Raw genomic sequence first — 27391 nt, forward strand, 5'->3', positions numbered from 1 at the left:
AATGGAAATTTGGTGAAAATTTCGCAATTTTACAACTTTGAATTTTCATGCCATTAAATCACAGAGTCATGTCGCACAAAATACTTAATAAATAACATTTCCCACATGTCTACTTTACATCGGCACAATTTTGGAAGCAAACATTTTTTTCGTTAGGAAGTTATAAGGGTTAAAAGTTGATCAGCAATTTCTCATTTTTACAACAAAATTTACGAAATCATATTTTTTAGGGACCACCTCACATTTGAAGTCACTTTGAGGGGTCTGTATGATAGAAAATACCCAAAAGTTACACCATTATAAAAACTGCACCACTCAAAGTGCTCAAAACCACATTCAAGAAGTTTATTAACCTTTCAGGTGCTTCACAGGAATCATAGAATCATAGAATCATAGAATCGTAGAGTTGGAAGGGACCTCCTGGGCCATCTGGTCCAACCCCCTGCTCAAAGCAGGATTCGCTAAATCATCCCAGTTAGATGTCTGTCCAGCCTCTGTTTGAAGACTTCCATTGAAGGAGAACTCACCACTTCTCGTGGCAGCCTGTTCCACTCATTGATCACTCTAACTGTCAAAAAGTTTTTTCTAATATCTAATCTGTGTCTCCTCCCATTCAGCTTCATCCCATTGCTTCTAGTCTTTCCTTGTGCAAATGAGAATAAAGTTGATCCTTCTACAATGTGACAGCCCTTTAGATATTTGTAGACAGCTATTAAGTCTCCTCTCAGTCTTCTCTTTTGCAAACTAAACATTCCCAAATCCTGCAACCTTTCCTCATAAGACAGGGTTTGCAGACCGGTCACCATTCTGGTCGCTCTTTTCTGAACTTGCTCCAGTTTGTTGATGTCTTTTTTAAAATGTGGTGCCCAAAATTGGACACAATATTCCAGATGAGGTCTGACCAAAGAGGAGTAGAGGGAAATAATGACTTCACGTGATCTAGACTGTATGCTTCTGTTAATACATCCTAGAATTGCATTTGCCTTTTTTGCTGCTGCATCACACTGTTGACTCATATTCAGTCTGTGATCTATTAGTATACCCAAGTCTTTTTCACATGTGCTGTCACTTAGCCCTATTCCTCCCATTCTATATATGCTTTTTTCATTTTTATTGCCCAGATGTAGTACTTTGCATTTCTCCCTGTTAAAAACCATTCTGTTAGTTGCTGCCCACTTCTCCAGTTTATTTAAATCTTTTTGAATCCTCTCTCTCTCTTCTCTAGTATTAGCTATCCCTCCTAGCTTTGTGTCATCAGCAAATTTAATCAGTTTACCCTCAATTCCTTCATCTAAATCGTTGATAAAGATGTTGAACAATACAGGGCCCAGGACAGAGCCCTGTGGTACCCCACTTGAGACATTCTTCCAACTGGATGTGCAGCCATTTACGACCACTCTTTGGGTCCGATCACTAAGCCAGTTATGAATCCACCTAACAGTTGCCTTGTCCATTCCATACTTAGTCATTTTTTCAATAAGGATTGTATGAGAGACTTTGTCAAATGCTTTGCTGAAGTCAAGATATACTATATCTACAGCATTTCCTTGATCCACCCAATCAGTAATACCATCATAGAAGGAAATTAAATTAGTCTGACATGACTTATTAGTTACAAACCCATGCTGACTCTGTTTAATCACTTCATTCTTATCCAGGTATTGACATACATGTTGTTTAATAATTTGTTCAAAGATCTTTCCTGGTATAGAAGTCAGACTCACCGGCCTATAGTTGCCTGGGTCCACCTTCTTCCCCTTTTTGAAGATAGGAACAACATTTGCTCTTCTCCAGTCTTCTGGCACTTCTCCTGTTCTCCAAGAATTTTCAAAGATTATGGAGAGGGGTTCAAAAATTTCTTCTGCTATCTCCTTCAGTACTCTGGGGTGTAATTCATCTGGACCTGGAGACTTGAATACATTTAGGTTAGCTAAGTGTTTCCTCACTATCTTTCTGTTTATAGATATCCTGGATTCTTCTATTCCCTTAATAGGACAGTGAATAACAGTTGATGTTACATTTCCTTTCTGAGAGAAAACAGATGCAAAATAGGAATTTAAAAGTTCAGCCTTCTCAACATCCTGTCTTACCATTTCATCATTTTCATCCTGTAAAAATCCTATAGCATCTTTGACTTTTCTTTTACTTTTGACATATCCCCAAAATCCTTTATTATTGCTTTTGACATCTCTTGCAAGCCTCAATTCATTTTCAGATTTAGATAATCTGATTTGTGCCTTGCAGGTTCTGCAGACAGCATTATATTCTTCTTTAGATATGCCTCCTTCTTTCCATTTTATAAACATTTTTTGCTTCCTTTTTAGCATGTGCTTAAGTTCTGTGTTCATCCATCCTGTTTCCTTAAATGCTTCCTATTCTTCCCTCTTTTCAGAATTGTTAACAACTGTGCTTTGAGAATTTCATTTTTCAAGATTTCCCATCCTTCCTGGACATTTTTGTCTTTAAGGATATCCAGCCATTGGATCCCTCCAATTCTCTTTCTGAATCCCTTAAAATCTGCCTTTCTGAAATCTAACCTTGACGTCTGAGTCTTCATAGGTCTTCCGCCTCTAGTTATCCAAAATTCTAAAATAGCATGGTCGCTACCTCCTAGGGTCCCAGTCACTTTTACCTCCTCAACCATTTCCTCCCTGTTTATAAGGATTAGATCCAAGGTAGCAGTTCCCCTTGTTTTCTCCTTTACCTTTTGGAAGATAAAGTTGTCAGCAAGAGAGGATAAGAATTTCCTTGACCTGTTAGTTTTGCCTGAGAGTGATTCCCAACAAATGTCTGGATAGTTGAAATCTCCCATGACAACTATGTCATATTTTTTGGAGAACTTGGCCATTTGATGCATAAAGAGTTCATCCATATCTTCAGCTTGCACAGGCGGCCTGTAGTAAATGCCTACAATGGTGTCCTTTCCATTGTTCTGTCCTTGTATTCTTACCCAAACAGTTTCCACAGAACTCCCAGTCTCTGAAGCTTCAATCTCTGTGCAGATATACGCATTTCTAACATACAATGCGACACCCCCTCCTCGTTTATCAAGTCTGTTTCTTGCAAATAAGTTGTATCCTTCTAGTCTTGTATTCCAATCATGTGTATTGTCCCACCAAGTTTCAGTGATTCCAATGACATCATATTTCTGTTCCTGTGTTAGTAGTTCCAATTCTCCTTGTTTGTTGCCCATGCTTTGTGCATTAGTATAGAAACATTTTAGTTTGTGATTGGTTTCTCTTTCTCCAATATTTTTTTTAATTAGATTCTTTCGTCTTTGTTCTTCCTTTCCACTTCTAATAGCAGAGTTCTCAGTAGCATTTGTCAGGTGTATGGCTTTTTCTGGTCTTTTGCTTCCCTTCCCATGTTGTTCTAGTTTAAAGCTCTCCTTACAAGTGTAGCAAGGCGACTTCCAAATACATGCTTTCCAGTCTTCGTAAGGTGCACCCCATCTCTAGCAAGTAGTCCATCATATAAGTAGTTCACTCCGTGATCCAGAAATCCAAATCGTTGCTGACGGCACCATCGACGTAGCCAGTTGTTCACCTGCAGAATCTTATTCCACCTTCCAGGAATTTTTGGAATGTTTACAAAAAATTAACATTTAACTTTTTTTCACAAAAAAATTACTTCAGATCTAATTTGTTTTATTTTGCCAAGGATAACAGGAGAAATTGGACACCAAAACTTGTTGTACAATTTGTCCTGAGTATGCTAATACCCCATATATGCAGGTAAACCACTGCTCGGGCACATGGCAGAGCTCGGAAGGAAAGGAGTGTCGCTTGACTTTTCAATGCAAAATTGGCTGGAATTGAGATCGTACGCCATGTTGCGTTTGGAGAAACCCTGATGTGCCTAAACAGTGGAAACACCTCACAAGTGACACCATTTTGGAAAGTAGACCCCCTAAGGAACTTATCTAGATGTGTGGTGAGCATTTTGAACCCCCAAGTGCTTCACAGAAGTTTATAATTAAGAGCTGTAAAAATAAAAAAAAACATTTTTTTTGCAAAAATGATCATTTCCCCCCAATTTTTATTTTCCCAAGGGTAACATGAGAAATTGGACCCCAAAAATTGTTGTGCAATTTGTCCTGTGTATGCTAATACCCTATATGTGGGGTAAACCACTGTTTGGGCACATGGCAGAGCTAGGAAGGGAAGGAGTGCCATTTGACTTTTCAATGCAAAATTGGCTGGAATTGAGATCAGAAGCCATGTCGCATTTGGAGAGCCCCTGATGTGCCTAAACAGTGGAAATCACCCAATTCTAACTCCAACCCTAACCCCAACACACCCCTAACCCTAATCCCATCCCTAACCCTAATCCCATCCCTAACCCTAATCCCAGTCGTAACCCTAACATTAACTTTAGCCCCAACCCTAACACTAACTTTAGCCCCAACTCTAAACCTAACTATAGCCCCAACCCTAACCCTAGCCCTAGCGGGAAAATGGAAATAAATACATTTTTTTATTTTATTATTTTTCCCTATCAAAGGGGGTGATAAAGGGGGGTTTGATTTATTATTTATACTGCGTTTTAAAGCAGGTTTTTATCTTTGGCAGCTGTCACACACTAAAAGATGCTTTTTATTGCAAAAAATAGTTTTTGGATCACCACATTTTGAGAGCTATAATTTCTCCATATTTTGGCCCACAGGGTCATGTGAGGTCTTGTTTTTTGTGGGACGAGTTGACGTTTTTATTGGTATCATTTTCGGGCACATGACATTTTTTGATCGCTTTTTATTCTGATTTTTGAGAGGCAGAATAAACAAAAACCAGCAATTCATGAATTTCTTTTGGGGGGCTTTTGTACCATTCCACATGTGGTAAAATTGATAAAGCAGTTTTATTCTTTGGATCAGTATGATGGCAGCAATACCTCCTTTATATCATTTTTTTATGTTTTGGCGCTTTTATACAAAAAAAACTATTTTACATAAAAAATAATTATTTTTGCATCCCTTTATTCTAAGAGCTATAACATTTTTATTTTTCTGGTGATGGAGCTATATGGTGGCTTATTTTTTGCAGGACAAGATGACGCTTTAGCGGGACCGTGTTTATTTATATCCGGCTTTTTAATCGTGTGTTGTTCCACTTTTTGTTCAGCGGTATGATGATAAAGCATTGTTTTTTGCCTTATTTTTATTTTTTTTAATGGTGTTCACTAAAGGAGTTAACTAGTGGAACAGTTTTATAGTTTGGGTCGTTACAGACGCGTCAATACTAAATATGTGTACTTTTATTGTTTAGATTTTCTTTATTTAAATATTTATTGAGGGAATTAATATTGATTTTTTATTATTTTTTTAAAATATTTTTAAAATTATGTAATTTTTTTACATTTATTTCTTACTTTTACACTGTGTCCCACTATGGGCCACTCATTTTCTGCAGGCTGATCGCTTCTATAGCATGCAGATCTGGATGCTATAAAAGCTGTCAGCGCTGCAGCTTCTATAACACTAACCTGAGAGACTTCCTGACATGCACTGCGCATGATAGGAAGACTCTCAGCTCTGGAGACCCGGATGTCATCATGACGACATCAGGTCTCCATGACACCTGTCAGCCGCTCTGCTGTGAGAATCAGCTGACACCCTGCCGCGATCAGCCGCACTCCCCCCCGTGAGTGCGGCTGATCGCACATGATGTACTATACCGTCCATGGGAATTAGGGCCTGGGGCACATGGATGGTTTAGTACGTCAAATGTCACAAAGGGGTTAACCAGCTGAGTCTGGTCCTGCTCTGTCCTCATCTATTTTGAGGCCTGCAGGCACATAACGAGGTGAACTACTAGAGTTAGGATCCTTCCTGATTGAATACACCTTGTAGCGGTGGGATGGCTTTTACCTCTTTTGATCAAGCAAATAAATAATAATGGTACATGTAAATATCATAGGCTACTTAGTTGACACTAGAGTAGAGCGACTTTGGTCGGATCGGGTTTCGTGAAACCCGAATGAAACAAAATTTGAGTTGGATGAAACTGGTCCGACTAGGGCACAAAAAAGTCGGATGACATTCATCCACTCAATGCCGACTTTTATTCCCCATTGACTCGCTTTGGGGTCAGGTTTAAGATGAAACTCCGACTTTTTTTGCCCTAGTCGGACCAGTTTCATCCGACTCAAATTTTGTTTCATTCGGGTTTCAAGAAAACCGATCCGACCAAAGTCGCTCAACTCTAGTGTCAACTAAGTAGCCTATGATATTTACATGTACCAATTTTATTTATTTGCTTACTACTACTATTATGGAGTATTTGCTCCATAAAAACCCAGGATTACAAGCTTTCTTTCCACTGGAGTAATACTTTGTTGTATACTAAGTTTGAGTTGCAACTCTTCCAGAAGCCGGTCAAAAGTAGTCAGATAATCCACAAAAGGCTATACACTTGCAAGAGTGGTGGCTTGGAATTGGCTGTGGAATGCTGTAAGACTTTAGGATGAACCCATAGCCCACTGCTCCTATGCGATCCTTCCTCACACGTGTTTCATCACCAACCCAAAAAATAAAGACACAAGTCACATCAAAAAAACATGGTCAACAGGTAAATGGTTAAACTAGCATGTTTGTGAATAAGCAAACCAACAAGTGAGCAAAAAGCAGCAACCAAAACCTTTATGTCAAAAACAATAGAAAATGGACTCTGAGGGGGAAAAAGCATGCCTTTTTATGCAAATTAATTGACTAATTTTCTTTTTATTTTGCATATGTTAAGCATGGATGACAATGAAGAAAAATGGACAGACAGACCAAAATCTGATCAAAATTTGATCAAAACTAGGATTGAAAATAGGACTGATTTTCACATATATGAAAAAACTGATGTCTGCATCTCACATTAGCCAGCATAGTCTGAATTTTATTAAGTAGAAGTTATAACAGGTCTCTAAATACATAGAAGGTGTTAAATTACCAATATGTGTAGTAAAATTGAATAATTTTCATGGTAATTAGCTGCTTAGTGGCTCGCCTTACATTTGTAGGAAATGATGAATTGCATTTTATCCTGTATGTTCGAAGAGGAACATCTTGACACCCCTTATATAGACTATGATAAATGAGGTTTAAGCCAGAGCAGGTAAATATTACTTTTACCAGAAGCTTGGTTCATGAGAAACATTAGCTGGAAAATCATGGATTTCTTTCGCAGATACATTTTAAAATAATTTGAACATATTGTATGAGAACAAGAATGAAGAAATCAAGAAAAACATGAACTGTTCTACATGGGGTCATACTGTTGCAGAGATATATGGTGGTCTTGTAGTAGAGTTGGGGATGTTGTCCTGAACCCCTAAGCATTTCCCAATGTAAAATGTATATAATGTGCATTTCATGCTGCTATGTATATTTGTGTATAACGTTGTTTCGTAATGTCGTTAAGATGAGTATTGTATGTTCCCCTAAAAGGTGTATATAATGTTCATATATGTGTGTTTTATGTAGAGAGAGTACAGTATTAGTAATTGGCCACTAGATGGTCATATATTAGTGTACATTGGATAGTATAGAAGTTCAGTAGTGTAGATAGTTAATGTAGGAGGGGTCACTTAGGTTAGAGAAAGGAATCTTCCTGGGTTTCAGTCAGAAGCAGCTGTGTGCCCATAGGGCTTAGACAGGCTTATGTGCCCTTGGAAGGAAATCCATACCCCGCAACAGTTAAGTACGTGCCCAGCTATCCAGAGTCCAGGGGAAAAGATCGTACCGCAGCAGCTCCCAGAGACAGAGTAGCAACACAAAAGGAAGGAAGCAGACAGAACACAGAAAAGTTCACAGCAGCAGTGTGCAGAAGGGTCACTGTTGTGAGCACCTTTGACCTGGCTTCTGAGTGTGGGCTCCCTCTGGTGGTTGCTGCTGGTAATAGAGCTGGTCTGGCTGACAGAAGTCAATCACCTGAGGATGATGATTGGAGGTCAGGTGTTACAGACTGGAGAGATTTAAGTGAGCAACCTTCCCTCAGTTGTTGCCGGTGATTTGGTTTGCTTCCTGAGCATTTTGGAAGTCTGCTTGCCTCCTGCTCCGCCCTGCATCTTTCAGATAAGTTATTTGTCTGCTTGAAACTTTTTTGCATTTTGATTCATTTTTGCTGTTCTCTGATTTTTGCTCTGCTGGTGTGATTTCAGCTGGGTTCCCTGTTGGGACCTGTGCTGGACTCTGTTTCATATGCCACAGCTTGTGTGAGTCTTTTCTGTATCTCTAATCCCCTGTTATATCAGTATCTTTGTTTTGAGCCCAGTTCACACCAGAGTTCTGATTTACTGGGGGAGAGGTCGTGTGGCCTCAGTATTTTTGCATATTAGACGTGTTGGATTTTTCTTATGGTTTTTTGCGTGATTGCAGACAGTATCTTTTTCTGTCCTGTTCTATCTAGACAGTTTGGGCCCCATCATTTGCTTACTCTATTTTCTGCCTGTGTTTTGTGCCTCATCTTGTCTCACCGGCAATATATGTTCGGGGGCTATCTATTCCTTTGGGTTTCTACTCCGGGGCAGTTTAGCTTTCCCATTTCTCTCTTTAGGCTTAGTTAATTCTTTGGCTGTGCCAAGGCATCTAGGGCATTGTAGGTACGTCCCACAGCTAATTCTAGTTGTGTCATCAGTTTAGGGGTCTGCAATCCGCTAAGCTACCAACCTCTCTGGTTATCTGGTAACCTAGTCTATTCACTTGCTATCCTCCTCGGTTACCTAATCATAACAGGTCGCTCATAATGTGGCGGATCACCTCCTGGGCTCAATCTCTCCTGACCGGGGTGAAACGGGCAGGGGAGCGCTTTACTGAGGTGACGCTGAACGTGGAGGACTCTGAGGGGCTGTCTGGGACATGCTGTCCTGTACAATTGTTAAGTGGCTCAGGGACGAGAGAAGGGAAAGATGAAAGGATGTGCTGCCTAAATTGTGAACGAGATGCCATGTCAAAACGTGATGTGCTGTGTCCTGAAGCAATAAAAGTTGTTCAGTTAAGATTTGTGCTGGACTGCACGTTTATTCAACAGCAATCTGTGATACAGTACTCCATCGGTAAGGAGTGGACTCTACCAGCACCGTGAGTAAAGATTGTGCCATGAAGAATGAGAGTCATCCTATTTATGTAGAAGGAGGCCAGGGCATACAAAGCCAGTTAAGCTCAGCCACAACTACTGCCCTGGCTGACTCCTGCAGTCTCACTTCCCCAGCAGGGTTCAAATGCACAGATACCATCCCATAGTCAGTATATCGGCTGCTACTGCCCACTGCGCCGACGAACTGAGCACACCAAAGACAAATCAAAGGAGCTCCCTGAAAAGACATGGATGATTTGAACACTGTGCCATCAGAGACTAAAGGGAGACATATTATTTTAACTTAGAGCATCACCTGCATGACGTGGAATCTGTATGAAATGCATGAGCTGCAATGAGGTACACATCTGAAAATACAAGAAATATCTGAACCTCTCCCTGCTCCCTCTATTGCTGTGGTTTCAGCATCTTCCTCCCATTCACAAGTGATTTATACTGTATAGGGGTAACAATATATTGGGTTCCCAGCCACCACTACGTTTTCATGTTGAGAACAAAACCAGGTGTGCACTGAGCAGTGCCAGCGCCATTAGTGTCAACCACCGATATGTGGTAAGCACCGGTAGGGGTGTTATATTTCCCTAACTGCCAACTGAGTAAATGTAATGGTGACTGGGCCTGTGGGAGAAAGCATTTTGGTGCATGTCTTGCCACCACCGAGGTTTGCTGGATTTTTTTGATGTTTCTCTTTCATGTTGCCTCCTCCTCCTACTCTACTTCCTCCACTACCTCCTCATCCAGTCAGGGTAACACCTGCACCACCAACTTCAGCACAGCCAAGGGGAAATGAAAACAGGCTGTTTTGAAACTCATCTTTGTGGTGGAAAAATCCCACACTGCGCACGGACTGTGGACGGAGTTCAACCAACCGACAATGAGTGGTTGATGCCGCTGAACCACAAGCTTGGCCTTGTGGTGTGTGATAATAAGTAAAATAAAATGGCAGCTCTGGACCTAGCTGGTTTAACGCACATCCCTTGCCTGGTGCATGTGCTGAGTTTGGTGTTGCAGAGCTTCTTGAAAAATTACCCTGAGATATCAGAGCAGCTGCAGAAAGTGCAGACCATCTGCATGCACTTTTGGCGTTCGCACTCTGTGCTGCAGCATCACTTCTGCCTGGCCGCTCATTGCTTCATATGCGATTCACTATCAAGGTTTAACTATACCTTACATATGCTGCAGACACTTTGCCTAACTATCTCACTTATATGCCTCCTTGAAAAAGTACTTCAGGCAATGATGGATGAGGTGGTGGCACAGGAGGAAGAGGAGGATGAACAGGTACCATTCACACCATTATCAGGCCAGTTGTCCACACATGGCTTAGAGAATGGGTTCCTTATATGAAAAGAGCAAGCGGGCACTATCACAACAGTAATAATTAGAGTCTATATTCACTGGGGGATCTCTTGCATGACATATATAGAAACCAAAAAGAGGAAAAGAATCATGCAAAAAAAATAGGATCACCACACAGTATCAATAGGTACAAACTAAGAGCAAATTTTATTAAAGACAAGCCAAAAAACAGCACACATTTAAAAAAATGTAAAACATCCAAAAGATCATAAATGGACTCTCCAAAAGATGACAGAATATAACATAATAAAATTTAATATATCAGTAGACCGCAAATGCTGAAAGTGCACAGAGAAAAATAACTCTGAATAAATGCTGCTAGCATATAACCAACAATCTTAGATTATAAACCAGTGTAGCCCCCATATATGGAGCATGCAGTGCAAAAGTTAAACCCTGATTATTACCATAAGCCAAACGGCTGAATGCCACAAGAAAGGGGTTAATAGTAAATACACAATGATGCCCAATGCATCCTGCATGCTGGGCTACAGAAGCTGAATACGTCACCCCGTATAATAGTGATTAGGGGAACCACTCAGTCGTCCCGTCATCTGAATAGCAGCGGTGCGGTCAGTGGTGATGTTAAGAGTCCATGAGAGAAACCCACGCGTATCGACACTTTTAAGTGTCTTTTTCAAGGTGAGCATGCTCTTCTGTTACCGGAGCATGCAAAAAAACAGAGTCATTGTGGCAGAGTACACACACAGAGCCTAAAGGCCCCGTCATACTAAGCAATCTCGCTAGCGAGATTGCTGATTTTGTGACACATCAGCGATCTCGCCAGCGAGATCGCTGTGTGTGACAGGGATCAGCGACCGGCCCCCCTGTCGGTTATCGCTGATCATGCTAGAGCGGCCTGGGCCGTTTTTCGATCGCTGGTCTCCCGCTGCCCAGCGCGCATCGCTGCTTGTGGCAGCGAGAGACCAGCGATCGGTGACACTGGAAGCTGGTTGCTAATGTAAATGATGGGTATCCAGGAGCCGCGGCTCCTGGATACCCACTGTTTACCTTGAAAACCGGCGTACATGCTGGTTTCCAAGGTAAACGTCGGGTATCCAGGAGTCGCGCGGCTCCTGTATACCCGACGTTTACATTAGCAACCAGCGTCCAGTGTCACCGATCGCTGGTCTCTCGCTGCCACATGCAGCAATGCGCGCTGGGCAGCGGGAGACCAGCGATCGAAAAACGGCCCAGGCCGCTCTAGCACGATCAGCGATAACCAGCAGGTTACATTAGAAACCAGCATCCAGCATCGCTGGTCCTGATCGCTGGGGCTGTCTTTGTGACAGCTCACCAGCAATCAGCCTAACGATGTCCCAGCGATCCCATCATGTCGGATCATTGGTGGGATCGCTGGGACATCGTTTAATGTGACGGGGCCTTAACACTGTCCCTCACTCGAGCTGCATCCTGTGCCTATGCTAATCAGAGCCAAATGGCAGCATCACTCGTTATCTGGCTGGGTAATTTGGAGCGTCAGCCAATCACAGCCATTCCAATGCCAGGCTGTATTAGGTCACTTTGCAACAAGACTGTGTTAGTTCACTGTGCACCAGGCTGTATTACGTGTACTATGCACCAGGCTGTATTAGGTCATTGTGCACCAGGCTGTATTAGATCATTGTGCACCAGACTGTATTACTGATATTTTACACGGGGCTGTAATAGGGCACTGTGCACCAGGCTGTATTATGTGTACTATGTACCAGGCTGATTAGGTCATTGTGGACCAGACTGTATTACGGGTATGCTGCACCAGGCTGTATTATAAGTACTCTGCACTAGGCTGTATTAGGTAATTCTGCACCAGACTGCATTAGGTCATTGTACCCAGGCTGTATTACCTGTACTCTACCCAAGGCTGTATTTGATCATTCTTCACAGCCTGTATTAGGTCACTGTGCACCAGGCTGTATTAGGTCATTGTGCAGCAGGCTGTATTACAGGTACTCTGCACCAGGCTGTATTAGGTCACTGTGCACCGGGCTGTTACGGGTACTCTACACCAGGCTGTATTAGGTCAGTGTGCACCAGGCTGTATTAGGTCACTGTACACCAGGCTGTATTACAAGTACTCTACACCAGGCTGTATTAGGTCACTGTGCACGAGGCTGTACTAGAACACTGAACATCAGGTTGTATTAGGTCACTCTTTCCACTTAAACAAGGAATCTTAAAGTTTGTCTCTATTAGGGAATGTGCACATGAAATCCACCTAAAAAGCGCTAAACAAATGCTTAAAATGGAAATATGAAATACATTGTTAAAACGACTTGCAGTGCTTATGGTCAGGCTTTTCAAGCTTCTATTAACCACTTCAGGTTTCAAAGGCTGTGAAGTGGCTGAAATAAGTGACTGTACCCTTCTTCAGGTGTATTCTATTTGGAAATCACTCACTAGTTTATGTGTATAGTTAAAATAAAAGCTACCACAAAAATTACTAAAAACACACCAAAAAACGCTTAAAAAATTACAACGATGGTGTCTTCCTGCAATGTCTTCTGTTTCAAAAACTGAATTGGGTACGCCAGAACACCAAATGTGTTTTGTACATATATTCTAAGGTTTCAGTGAGAAACAGGGACAGACATATCATTGATACAACTATGTTGCCACACAGAGGCACAAAGCAGCATATAAAGGGATGCATTATGATTAGAGTTGAGCGATACCGTCCGATACTTCAAAGTATCGTATCGGATGGTATCGGCCGATCTTTAAAAAAAGTATCGGTATCGCCGATTCCGATACCGGAAGTCCCATTCAAGTCTATGGGACTTCCGGTATCGGAATAAGAAAAACCCTTTCCTGCCCTTGTACAGCCTCTCTGGGGTCTGTACGGGCCTTTCGGGGGGCTGTGCCGGCCTGCCAGGGGGTCTGTGCAGGCTCCGGTGGTCTGTGCCGGCCTGCCGGTGGTCTGTGCAGGCTCCGGGGGGCTGTGCCGGCCTGCCGGGGGGCTGTGCCGGCCTGCCGGGGGGCTGTGCAGGCTCCGGGGGGCTGTGCCGGCCTGCCGGTGGTCTGTGCAGGCTCCGGGGGTCTGTGCAGGCTCCGGGGGTCTGTGCAGGCATCGTCCGATGGGACTACAAGTCCCATCGGGCGATGCCTGCTACCATGACAGTGATTGACACATTAGCCAATGATGGGACAGTAGTAGTCCCATCATCCGGCTAATGTGTTGAATGTAAAAAAAAAAAAAAAAATTACATGCTACATACATACAACATGCATACTACATACATGCTACATTCATACTACATGCAACATACATACTACATATATACTACATGCATGCTACATACATACTGCATGCTACATACATACTACATATATACTACATACATACTGCATGCTACATGCATGCTACATACATACTACATACATACTACATGCTACATACATACTACATATATACTACATACATACTACATACATACTACATGCATGCTACATACATACTACATGCATGCTACATACATACTACATGCATGCTACATACATACCACATACATAACACATATATACTACATGCATGCTACATACATACTACATGCTACATACATACCATATACATACTACATGCATGCTACATATATACTACCTGCATGCTACATACATACTACATGCTACATACATACCACATACATACTACATACATGCTACATATATACTACATGCATGCTACATACATACTACATATATACTACATGCATGCTACATACATACTACATACATACTACATACATACAATACATACATAGACATACAGTACATATAACATAGAGTAACATACTTACCAATACTTGTCACATTGTTCCCCTGAAGCCATTGTCTTTCCGGAATAAATATTAACATAACAAACCACAAAAATACTCACCCACGATCCGAAGCAGTCCACGAGTGTGTCCCACGACGATCTTGGGTAGAGAACTGCAGCATCAGCTGTTGCTGCCGTTTTCTACTGGCTGCAGGAATCCAATGACGGAAGGTAGGTATCCTTCCGCACTGTATTCCTCCGCCACTTAAAAAAAAAAAAAGTCCCTAGTCTCACTTTATGCCATTGCTGTGTGGGAAATTCCCACGCAGCAATGGCATAAAGTGAGACTAGGGACTTTTTTTTTTTTAAGTGGCGGAGGAATACAGTGCGGAAGGATACCTACCTTCCGTCATTGGATTCCTGCAGCCCGTAGAGAACGGCAGCATCATCTGATGCTGCAGTTCTCTACCCAAGATCGTCGTGGGACACACTCGTGGACTGCTTCGGATCGTGGGTGAGTATTTTTGTGGTTTGTTATGTTAATATTTATTCCGGAAAGACAATGGCTTCGGGGAACAATGTGACAAGTATTGGTAAGTATGTTACTCTATGTTATATGTACTGTATGTCTATGTATGTAGTATGTATGTAGTATGTATGTAGTATATATGTAGTATGTATGTAGCATGCATGTAGTATATATGTAGCATGTATGTAGTATGTATGTGGTATGTATGTAGCATGTAGTATGTATGTAGCATGCATGTAGCATGCATGTAGTATGTATGTGGTATGTATGTAGCATGTAGTATGTATGTAGTATGTATGTAGTATGTATGTAGCATGCAGTATGTATGTAGCATGTATGTAGTATATATGTAGTATGTATGTAGCATGCATGTAGCATGCATGTAGTATGTATGTGGTATGTATGTAGCATGTAGTATGTATGTAGCATGCATGTAGTATATATGTAGTATGTATGTAGCATGCATGTAGTATATATGTAGCATGTATGTAGTATGTATGTGGTATGTATGTAGCATGTAGTATGTATGTAGCATGCATGTAGTATATATGTAGTATGTATGTAGCATGCATGTAGTATATATGTAGCATGCATGTAGTATGTATGTGGTATGTATGTAGCATGTAGTATGTATGTAGTATGTATGTAGTATGTATGTAGCATGCAGTATGTATGTAGCATGTATGTAGTATATATGTAGTATGTATGTAGCATGCATGTAGTATGTATGTAGCATGCATGTAGTATGTATGTAGCATGCATGTAGTATGTATGTAGCATGCATGTAGTATATATGTAGTATGTATGTAGTATGTATGTAGCATGTATGTAGTATGTATGTAGCATGTAGTATGTATGTAGCATGCATGTAGTATATATGTAGTATGTATGTAGTATGTATGTAGCATGCATGTAGTATGTATGTAGTATTTTTTTTTTTTTTTTTTAACATTTAACACATTAGCCGGATGATGGGACTACTACTGTCCCATCATTGGCTAATGTGTCAATCACTGTCATGGTAGCAGGCATCGCCCGATGGGACTTGTAGTCCCATCGGACGATGCTTGCACAGACCCCCGGACATCAGCACAGCCCCCCGGCAGGCCGGCACAGCCCCCCGGCAGGCCGGTACAGACCCCCACAGGGTGCACAGACCACCGGCAGGCCGGCACAGCCCCCCGGCAGGCCGGCAGAGACCCCGGGCAGTCCACACAGCCCCCCGGCAGGCCGGCACAGCCCCCCGGCAGGCCGGCAGAGACCCCCGGAAGGCCCGAAATGATGGCGCATCATGATGCGCACACACCGCGCATCATGATGACGTCAGGCCGTCAATCAACTGAACTTCCGATTCCGATGCCGAATTCCGATATTGAAAAAATATCGGAAGTCGGTATCGGAATTCCGATACAGCAAGTATCGGCCGATACCCGATACTTGCGGTATCGGAATGCTCAACACTAATTATGATGAAATATTGGTCTCCAAAGGATCCACATACTGGGTCCCTCTTCGGTCTCTTTCTGCTCCTTGAGAGGAACATTTAGATACAAATGTTTACAGCTTTCAGTTTTATGAAATGAGGGACTAAACCAATATAAAACAAAATTTACCAAAAACATTGACGTAGGACAAAAAAAAAATCTCTCTTAAAATCAGGTTACTTCTTAATTGTTCAGTCCTTAACATATATACATCTAAAACACATGACAAAACAATAGGGAAAGGGACACCAGAAGAAAAGATTTGGAGGCTACCTAGACTTGAAAAGAAAAAAAATAAGAACAATACTACAATGATTGCCTCTAAGCAAGCAGAAAAGCGATCCACACTGCAAAGATCCCAAGAGCAGCAAACCACCAGGTACGTTACATAATGAAAATCGTCTCGTAGTATGTCCATTGAATTTGCATGACAGGCATATGGAACCTACCTGACCCTTTGGGAGAACACCATAGGAAATAAGCACTGGAAATCCTTGAATGAAGAAAGAGATGGCATTCACTGGTCTAAAAAGTCCATTCTTTATTTGAAAAACGTCTGCAAACATTTCTACATAGGTAAGACGATACGTCCCCTGTACATTAGGTTTAGGGAACACTTCAAGTCTGTCACACCGTGCCGACATACTCACCCGGCCTCCGCTCCCACGCTGTCTCTGCATACTCACCCGGCCATCGCTCCCACGCCGCAGCCCCTTGCCGCCCGACAGCCACGGCGGTCATCTCTGATAGGTGCACGGCCGACGGCGTCTCTGCATGCAATGCGCCATAGGCCGCGGCCGCACCTCCCTTCAGCTTCTTGTGCTCCGGCTATGCCCGGACCCAGAAGCACCCCCTGACCAATGGCAGACCAGACAGGGGCATATCAGGCCACTTCCCCCTGAGGGAGGCGCCTGATCATTGTGTTTCCTAGCACATTGGGCCTCGCTTCTTAGTGTGCTCTCTGCAGGCTCACAGTCCCATTCTCGTGTGCTCCCTGCAGCAGCCTCGCAGTCCAGCTATCCATCTCCCCTGCTGTACTCCAGTCCTGCCTCCGGTGTTCCTGTTCCCTCCTGCTCCAGTCCTGCTGTCCTACTCCAGTCCTGTCTCCGGTGTTCCTGTTCTCTCCTGCTCCAGTCCTTCTGTCCTACTCCAGTCCTGCCTCCGGGGTTCCGGTTCCATCCTGCTCCAGTCCTTCCGTCCTACTCCAGTCCTGCCTCCGGTGTTCCTGTTCCATCCTGCTCCAGTCCTTTCGTCCTACTCCAGTCATGCCTCCGGTGTTCCTGTTCCATCCTGTTCCAGTCCTTCCGTCCTACTCCAGTCCTGCCTCCGGTGTTCCAGTTCCATCCTGCTCCAGTCCTTCTGTCCTCCTCTAATCCTGTCTCCTGTGTTCCTGCTCCAGCCATCCCTCCACGTTCCAGTCTACTGTCTTACTCCATTCCTGTCTCCTGTGTTCCAGCTCTGTTCTGTCATCTACACTTCACTCCCTCCACGTTCCAGTCTACAGTCTTACTCCACTCCTGTCTCCTGTGTTCCAGCTCTGTTCTGTCATCTACACTTCAGTCCCACACTCCTACTCCAGTCCATCCTGAGCCGCCCCTCTCGGTACCGGCTACTGTGGTACTCGAACCCCTGGGCCTGCTCCTAACGGTCCCTGTATAGGGGTCAGTTCCACCTGGAAGCTCACCCGGGGCCCCTCGGTGCCATGGCCCAGAGGGTCCACTCCTGGAGATTCTGGCTCCAGACCAGCCACGCTAACAAAGTCTATTTCTTCAGGAAAGGGAGTCCCCCATTTTAATAGCCATGTCAGAGAGTCCCATGGGGGAGATCCCCGGATTTTGTCCTTTGCAGGTTTGGAAAAGGTTGCCCTACCTCCGCAAGGGGGGATCATGCGCACTCGCCCTGTAGAATTCACCGGCTTCAATGATAGGACAGACATGTCAATTTTCTTGTAATGTCAAGTTATTTGCTCCTTGATTTGTTTTTAATAGTAAGTGCTTTCTTACTTTTTTATTGCACATATATTTTTGTTTTTGCATATTTTGTCATGGTGGTGTTTGGGGAGTATGGGAGAGGAGTGTACCTGCACGCAGGTATATACCCTTCATCATTTCCTTTGACCTATTGACCCGTAGAAGCGCAATAGCGTGAAATGACCGTCGTCACTCGCACACTCCATCTCCCATTCTAACTGTGAAGATGCTGTGAACCGTTTTTCAAATTAAGAATGGACTTTTAGAACGGTGAGTGCCACCTCTTTCTTTCTTCATTAAAGGATTTCCACTACAATGATTGCTCCTACTTGATGTAATTGTATTTTTGCATTTTAGATGTAAGTATTTTAATTGCTATTAAAACAATAAATAACATAGATCTATAAAAAAAAGTCAGGTGCCATTGTTTTTTTTAATGGATTTTGGGTATTTTCAGGGTGCCTAATTAAAAAACCCCAATACTTTTGCTGAATTGGTTCTAGTTTTTTAGATAATTCATCCATGACAATAATGCATTCCCCCAATGTGACTTGTGTGTGATGACAAATGCAATAGCTTTGGGTCTTTTGAATCTTTAACAGTGCCTTAGGTAGCAAAATATCCCATACAATTATTCTCTATTTCAATTTGTAGGCTTACAATGCTGCAAAAACGACTTTTTAAAGCCAGAATTCTAATGTAATTAATTCATTAATTAACATCTCAGAAACAAAAGCCAATCTGGCAAAACCAAAGTCATATTATTAATCAGCACTGTAAACTTAACCCCTTAACGACCACCGATGCGCATTTTAAAGGTGGCAGTTAAGGGTGCTTAAATGACAGGGCCGTGAATTCAGGGCACTGTGGAAAAAAGTATATAGCGCCCCCAAGAGAAAAAAGTACATAGCGCCCCCCAGAGATCAAAAGTCGGCATTGAGTGGATGAATGTCATCCGCTCAATGCCGACTTTTATTTCCCATTGACTTGCATTGGGGTCGGGTTTCGGACGAAACTCCAACTTTTTTTGCCCTAGTCTGACCAGTTTCATCTGAAACAAATTTTGTTTCATGAAACCCGATCCGACCAAAGTCGCTCAACTCTACTCTACGTTATAAACTCCTGTGAAGCACTTTGGGGTTCAAAGTGCTCACCACACATCTAGATAAGTTCCTTAAGGGGTCTAGTTTCCCTTCCAAGCTCTTTGTGGAAAAAATGATTTTTTATTTTTCTCATTTTATACTTGTGAAAATAAAAAAAATTGGTTCTAAAATGTTTGTAAAAAAAGTTAAATGTTAATTTTTTCCTTCCACATTGCTTCAGCTCCTGTAAAGCACATAAAGGGTTAATAAACTTATTGGATGTGGTTTTTAGCACATTGAGGGGTGCAGTTTTTAGAATGGTGTCACTTTTGGGTACTTTCTGTCATGTACACCCCTCAAAGTGTCTTTAAATGTGATGTGGTCCCTAAAAAAATGGTTTTGTAAATTTTGTTGTAAAAATGAGAAATTGCTGGTCAACTTTTACCCTTTATAACTTCCTAACAAAAAAAAAATGAGTTTCCAAAATTGTGCTGATGTAAAGTAGACGTGTGGGAAATGTTATTTATTAAGTATTTTGTGTGACATATCTCTCTGATTTAAGGGCATAAAAATTAAAAGTTTGAAAATTGCAAAATTTTAAAAATCTTCGCCATGTTTCCATTTTTTTTTCAGAAATAACCGCAAGTCATATCGAAGAAATTTTTACCACTAACATGAAAAGTACAATGTGTCACGAAAAAACCGTCTCAGAATCAGTGGGATCCGTTAAAGCGTTCCAGAGTTATAACCTCATAAAGTGACAGTGATCAGAATTGTAAAAATTGGCCTGGTCATTAAGCTGCAAATTGGCTCTGTCACTAAGGGGTTAATATAAAACCATTCAGACATCGTTGGCACCAAAATCACCTTATGCCAGTGTAATAATCTGATTTTATATTAGATTTTTTTTTAATCCTGCACGAATTCCTTTAGGTACATTTTGTACTGTTATTTAGGTGGATGCTAAGGACTACATTTTATGGGATTTCATTTGGTACCAAACAAAGAATTATATAGAAAGTCGAGCAAAATAAATAAAACATTGTAATGTTTTGCTGTTTGATTAAAGCGAGTTACAAGGAAACAAGTATATCAGAGTTTTACAATAGCACTAAAGGATCACATAAAGCAGACCTTGAAGCCCTGATTGCTATGAAGTATCTCTTTTACAATTTCCTAGATTTATTGTTGTCATACCATTCTGCAAGTGAACACAAAATTGCCTGGCGCCCGAAGAACAATTCCAAATCCACTTTTACAGGAAGTACTTCTCCACAATGGCCAAACCTGCGCTCTTCTAATTGTCTTATATAGTGTAATCCTAGTTGCATTTTGCATATTGAAATGTACAAATGTACAATGGAATATTCTGGTACTTTATAGATGATGTTCTTAATATCTATAACAGCCGCAATATTGTGTGCTTTGCATGTCTGAATTATACAATAGAGAAGAATCAGTCTCCTCATACATCGAAACCACAGAGACACATCAAGTGTGATATCTGTAGACATTTATGTGCTATTACAGTAAAAAGAGTCTGCAGATATTATTAGCTTTATATAGGAGTAAAGTGAAAAAATTTAAATAGTATACCACTATGCATGCTTTTGCTCTATTGAGATAATCATTCAAAATGAAATATCCAAAATTTCTGATGAGCTTTGATGAGCTCATGGATAAAGAAGTTTATAAAGTTTTGGAGTTCTAAATCTTTGATTCTGCAATTAAAATATTTTAGATATCATCAACAAATTCTATATCTATATGTTTGACCCAAAGGTGCACAACATTTTCTGGTCCAAGGACCACATTGCCATACTGAACCAATCCCAAGGGCTACAAAAAAATTAAAGAGCTAATTACATGAATACTACACCAGATCCACTGTTAGCACATTAGTACATCACCAAAGCAAAGTTTTGAGTATTTGAGAAGGATTTGGAGAGTTTTCGCTAAAAAGAAAAATTAGAAATTTTTCAGAAACTTTCCAAATCCTCCTCATAATCTCAAATCTCTAAGTTTTGAGGATTTTCATTTGTTAACATGGCCATTATGCATGTTATGGATTGATACATGTGTACAAGATCATAACCATCTTCAGCAGAGAACCACAATCAGTACAAGTATGCAGCATCAGAACCACCTTCATTACATGAATGCAGGGCCAGAAACACCAACAGTACATCTACACAGCACCAAGCTTAGTACAATGATCAATTGCAATGTCAGGTTAGCCCCATATACAATTGTATTGCATGAACCTAGTATGTCCTTAATTAATGGTAAGGAGATGCTGTGAGTTGCTGTTTCCTGTCATAATCAGACTGTGGACCAAATAGGAACCACAATACTGATAAGTCGCAGGCACTATCGCAAATATTTACATCCAGGTACCTTTTATATGACATCTCTTCTGATTAAAGTTGTCTGTTTTTTCTTCTCCGTTTTATCTAGATGCCATGATAAGATTTTATGCCAGTCTTCCCTCTTCTCTGCCTTCAGCAGCACTTCCCAACAGGGTGCCCTTAAAAATAAAAGCATCATATAAATATCTCCTATGCTGCACCCATGAATAAATAAATGCCCCTGCACAAATATCACCCCCATACTGACCCTTTGTATAATATCCCCCACACTGTCCCTCTCTATAATATACCCTCACACTGCCCCTCTTCACATAATACCCCCTCACAGCCCCTTTCCATAATAAACCTCCCACACTGCCCCTCTCCATAACATCACCCCAAATTCACCCTTTCCATATCTCCCCCACAATGCATCTCTGCATATTGTCCCCACTAGCTCTTTCTAAACTATGCGTCATTTTGACGTGCCCGCCGTCCGCATGGGAACGCAACAAGTTGCGTTTTGTGGAGACGGCGGGTGCGTCAAAGCGATGCATCTGCATACATCCGCATCTCCTGTGTACCCAATGTTAAAGATAGGTACGCTGGATGCATGCAGAAGTAGGCGGACCTAAACGGAAGAAGTGCGGAAGTGGTGGAGGTTCAGGGAGGAAGTACGCATCCTCCGCAGAGCCCCGGTACGCTAATGTGAAACCAGCCTAACAGAGGGAATTGCCAGTGTTTTCTGAGCTCAATTAACTCTTAAATTACCATGGTCAAAGTGACCTCAGCAAGTGTAAAGTGTGAAAGAAAGAGATCAAAATGAAAGTACAATAATAAACCCAATACATGAGAATAATAAATTTATAATTATCCCAGGACCTACTCCCAAAGGCTCATAGGGCAAAAAAGGAAGGGAGTTATATAGATATATGAATATTTGCCCTTTCCAAGCAGTTGGGATAACCTATAGATGGAAGGCAGGTGACGGGACCACCAAGAAGATGGAAGCCCCAATAACCACCTAAAACCCGTCACCTGCCTTCCATCTATGGGTTATCTCAGCTGCTTGGAAAGGGGAAATATTCATATATCTATATAACTCCTCTCCTTTTTTGCCCCATGAGCCTTTAGGAGTAGGTCCTGGGATAATTATAAATTTATTATTCTCATGTATTGGGTTTATTATTGTACTTTCATTTTGAGTGGACACGGTTCTCATGTTTTTTTTAATTGTGTTTTAATTGTATTTGTGTATCAATAAAATTGATGCTATATTTTTTGTACATTATTGTGGTGTGCATATACTCCAGTAGTGCTTTTTTTCACAGCTGTCTTCCTCCTATTACTACTGGGCTTGCACCCCTGCAGCATTATTATTGTGTACATTGTGCGGTGCACTGTGGTTTTTTTCTTTTATCCATAAGTCCCTTTGTTAGACTAATGAAGAATGAAAAAAATGCTTTTAACTGTTGAAACAGAAAACTCAACTTAGCAGAGCAGAGGGCAGCGGATAGTCCTTTTGCCCATTAAAAGGCCAAGGAGATGTTCCTGGAGTTGGTTACAGCCCGATCGGTAAGAGGAGGGCCCGCCACATCACAGCAGATGCCTTGGGTTGGAATCCAACTCTGCAACCAACTATAGTCATTCCCCCACAGTAATTATTCCTCTCTAACAAGAATCACAGGAACAGGCGCACTTTTTTCCAGTACTCTGATCAGTTTCTAGCACACAATGAAGACTCACGACCAGTACGCTCCCTTAAGCCAACGTTAAAGGTCCTCGAGAACTACCGTTCCACAAAGGATGAGTTCAATGACAACCTGGATGACCTATGGGAACGAGTCATCTCCCTCATGTCAAGCATCCAATGCCACAAAAATGATGCTGCGAGTCTACAGTACACTATAAAATGGCTAGACACAGCCCACGGAAGATACAAGAGACTGTTTGCAAGGTACGTTGCCTTTCTAAAAGACTCTAATATCGATGAAGCCTCATCAGAGTTAAGCAAAGTAGATTTCACAGACAGAGAAAGGAATGCCGCTGTGCAAGATGCCATAGATAAAGCGGGGCTCCGTATTGCTTATCTGCAAGAAGCTAGATCTCACAGGTCAGGTTCGTCCAAGCACTCTACTTGGTCATACAAATCATCCTGCTCAAGAACTTCAACCCTCAGCGACAGAATCATAGAGGCCCGTTTAAACGCAGAGCGATCCAAACTAAGACGTTCCTACACAGAAAACAAAGTAGATGCATAGGCAGAAGCCAAGAAAGCAGAGGCAGAAGCCAAGAAAGCAGAAGCAGAGGCAAAAGCAAAGAAAGCAGAGGCAGAAGCCAGGAAGGCAGAAGCAGAGGCCCAAGCAAAGATTCTTCAAACAGAAATGGAGGAAAAAATCACACTAGCTGAAGTAAAAATACTGTATATACTCGAGTATAAGTCGACCCGAGTATAAGCCGACCCCCCTGATTTTGCCACAAAAAACTGGGAGAACTTATTGACTCGAGTATAAGCCTAGGGTGGGAAATGCTCCATAGATTATTCCCCCATATGGTGTCCCCAGAAGAAGCTCCATAGATTATTCCCCCATATGCTGCCCCAATAAGAAGCTCCATAGATTGTTCCCTCATATGCTGCCCCCATAAGAAGCTCCATAGATTGTTCCCCCATATACTGCCCCCATAAGAAGCTCCATAGATTGTTCCCCCATATGCTGCCCCCAGAAGAAGCTCCATAGATTGTTCCCCCATATGCTGACCCCAGAAGAAGCTCCATAGATTGTTCCTCCATATGCTGACCCCAGAAGAAACTCCATAGATTGTTCCCCCATATGCTGCCACCATGCTGCTGCTGCATGTAAAAATAAAAAAAATGACATATTCACCTCTCCGTTGCTCGGTGTCAGATACTCACCTGTCCTGCGTCCATGGCTGCACACCGCTATCTGCCACGTCATCAGTCAGTGACGTTCAGACTGCAGTGGGCGCGGCGTGCACTAACCACGTCACCGCGCCCTCTGCTGTCTGAAGTCACTGAACGATGACAGACAGCAGCAAGCAGCCATGGATGCAGGACAGGTGAGTATCGCTATACTTACCCGTCCTGACGCTGTGTCTTGAGCCCCCAGCTTCTCCGCGCTCTCTCTTCCTGCCTTCAGTGGTCATGTGGTACCGCTCATTAAAACTCATGAATATGCGCATATTCATGAGTTTTAATGAGCGGCACAACGTGACCGCTGAAGGCAGGAAGAGAGAGCACGGGGAGAAGCTGGGGGCTCAAGACACAGCATCAGGACGGGTAAGTATGACCTGACACCTCCGCCCCCTCCGACTCCCTTTGTATATGACTCGAATATAAGACGAGAGGGGGACTTTCAGCCCAATTTTTTGGGCTGAAAATCTCGACTTATATTCGAGTATATACGGTACTCGAACAAGCATTGAAGCAAAACCTCAACCCGATTTGCCTATCACCACTGGAAGAAGATAACCCAGCCATCCATACCAGTGATTACATGCAGAAACTGATGTCTGCAGCACACACCTTCTCCAGCGACGTTCAACCCAACAATATGGAAATGTCCAAGTCAGCCCAACTTACGGTGCCAGTGTTACCCACAGCATCTGCAGAAACCCAAGACCAGCGCCATAATCTGTCCCCTCAGGAGCAGCAATCATCACAAGACGACCACAAGATGCATTCCAGTCTATCTCCACAGTTCAAGCCACAGTTATTGAAATCTCCAGAGGTTAAACCACAGCTCAACCCTGCAGCAACATCATTCTACCCGGGAACAATTCACCCTTCCACGCCACACAGCTTATACGCCCGAGGGGCACCACAAGCTAACACGGTAACAAGAAGTGAAGGATCAGACATGTCCAAGTTTGCCAGGTTTATGGTGAGCAAAGAGCTAATCAGCACCAGCCTCTCAAAGTTTGACGACTGTGCAGAGAACTACAGAGCAAGGAAAGCAACCTTCAAGGCCGCCATTGCTGACCTCAACCTATCCGCGAAACAGAAGCTTGACTTCATGGCTAAATGGTTGGCTCCTGACTCTACAAACCGTATCAAGAGTCTTCGGACCATCTACGTGGGGCAAGCTGAAGCAGGTCTCGCTGCTGCTTCGATGCAACTCAAAAGAACCTATGGCAGCACTGAAGCCATAGAAAGGTCCCTATTCAAGAGACTGCAGAAAGTTCCAAGGATCAACCTCAAGGAAGTCCACAAGCTCCTGGACTTAAGTGATCTGCTTATGGAGCTGGAACTTGCAAAAAGAGACCCTTGTCTGTCTGGATTGTGCTACCTGGACACCGCCCATGGGGTGAACCCAATCGTCTCAAAGCTGACACATAGTCTGCAAGAGAAGTGGGCAGTATGTGTTATCAGGTACAAAAGGTCACATGATGTCACCTTTCCTCCGTCCAATCAGTTCTGCAAGTTCGTCAATGAACAGGCCCAAATGAGGAACGACCCTAGCCTAGACTTCCTGGAGTCTAACACTACAGCTCCAGTAACACCGTCACCAAGGTATGAAAGTATCACACATACAGTTGTGGCCAAAAGTATTGACACCCCTGCAATTCTGTCAGATAATACTCAGTTTCTTCCTGAAAATGATTGCAAACACAAATTCTTTGGTATTATTATCTTCATTTAATTTGTCTTAAATGAAAAAACACAAAAGAGAATGAAGCAAAAAGCAAAACATTGATCATTTCACACAAAACTCCAAAAATGGGCCAGACAAAAGTATTGGCACCCTCAGCCTAATACTTGGTTGCACAACCTTTAGCCAAAATAACTGTGACCAACTGCTTCCGGTAACCATCAATGAGTTTCTTACAATGGTCTTCTGGAATTTTAGACCATTCTTCTTTGGCAAACTGCTCCAGGTCCCTGATATTTGAAGGGTGCCTTCTCCAAACTGCCATTTTTAGATCTCTCCACAGGTGTTCTATGGGATTCAGGTCTGGACTCATTGCTAGCCACCTTAGAAGTCTCCACTGCTTTCTCTCAAACCATTTTCTATTGCTTTTTGAAGTGTGTTTTGGGTCATTGTCCTGCTGTAAGACCCATGACCTCTGAGGGAGACCCAGCTTTCTCACACTGGGCCCTACATTATGCTGCAAAATTTGCTGGTAGTCTTCTGACTTCATAATGCCATGCACACGGTCAAGCAGTCCAGTGCCAGAGGCAGCAAAGCAACCCCAAAACATCAGGGAACCTCCGCCATGTTTAACTGTAGGGACCGTGTTCTTTTCTTTGAATGCCTCTTTTTTTCTCCTGTAAACTCTATGTTGATGCCTTTGCCCAAAAAGCTCTACTTTTGTCTCATCTGACCAGAGAACATTCTTCCAAAATGTTTTAGGCTTTTTCAGGTAAGTTTTGGCAAACTCCAGCCAGGCTTTTTTATGTCTCAGGGTAAGAAGTGAGGTCTTCCTGGGTCTCCTACCATACAGTCCCTTTTCATTCAGACGCCGACGGATAGTACGGGTTGACACTGTTGTACTCTCGGACTGCAGGGCAGCTTGAACTTGTTTGGATGTTAGTCGAGGTTCTTTATGCAACATCTGCACAATCTTGCGTTGAAATTTCTTGTCAATTTTTCTTTTCCGCCCACATCTAGGGAGGTTAGCCACAGTGCCATGGGCTTTAAACTTCTTGATGACACTGCGCACGGTAGACACAGGAACATTAAGGTCTTTGGAAATGGACTTGTAGCCTTGAGATTGCTCATGCTTCCTCACAATTTGGTTTCTCAAGCCCTCAGACAGTTCT

Source organism: Dendrobates tinctorius, unplaced genomic scaffold (genome assembly GCF_039654945.1).
Source record: "Dendrobates tinctorius isolate UK_male_01 unplaced genomic scaffold, ASM3965494v1 ptg000040l, whole genome shotgun sequence".
Classification (NCBI taxonomy): domain Eukaryota; kingdom Metazoa; phylum Chordata; class Amphibia; order Anura; family Dendrobatidae; genus Dendrobates; species Dendrobates tinctorius.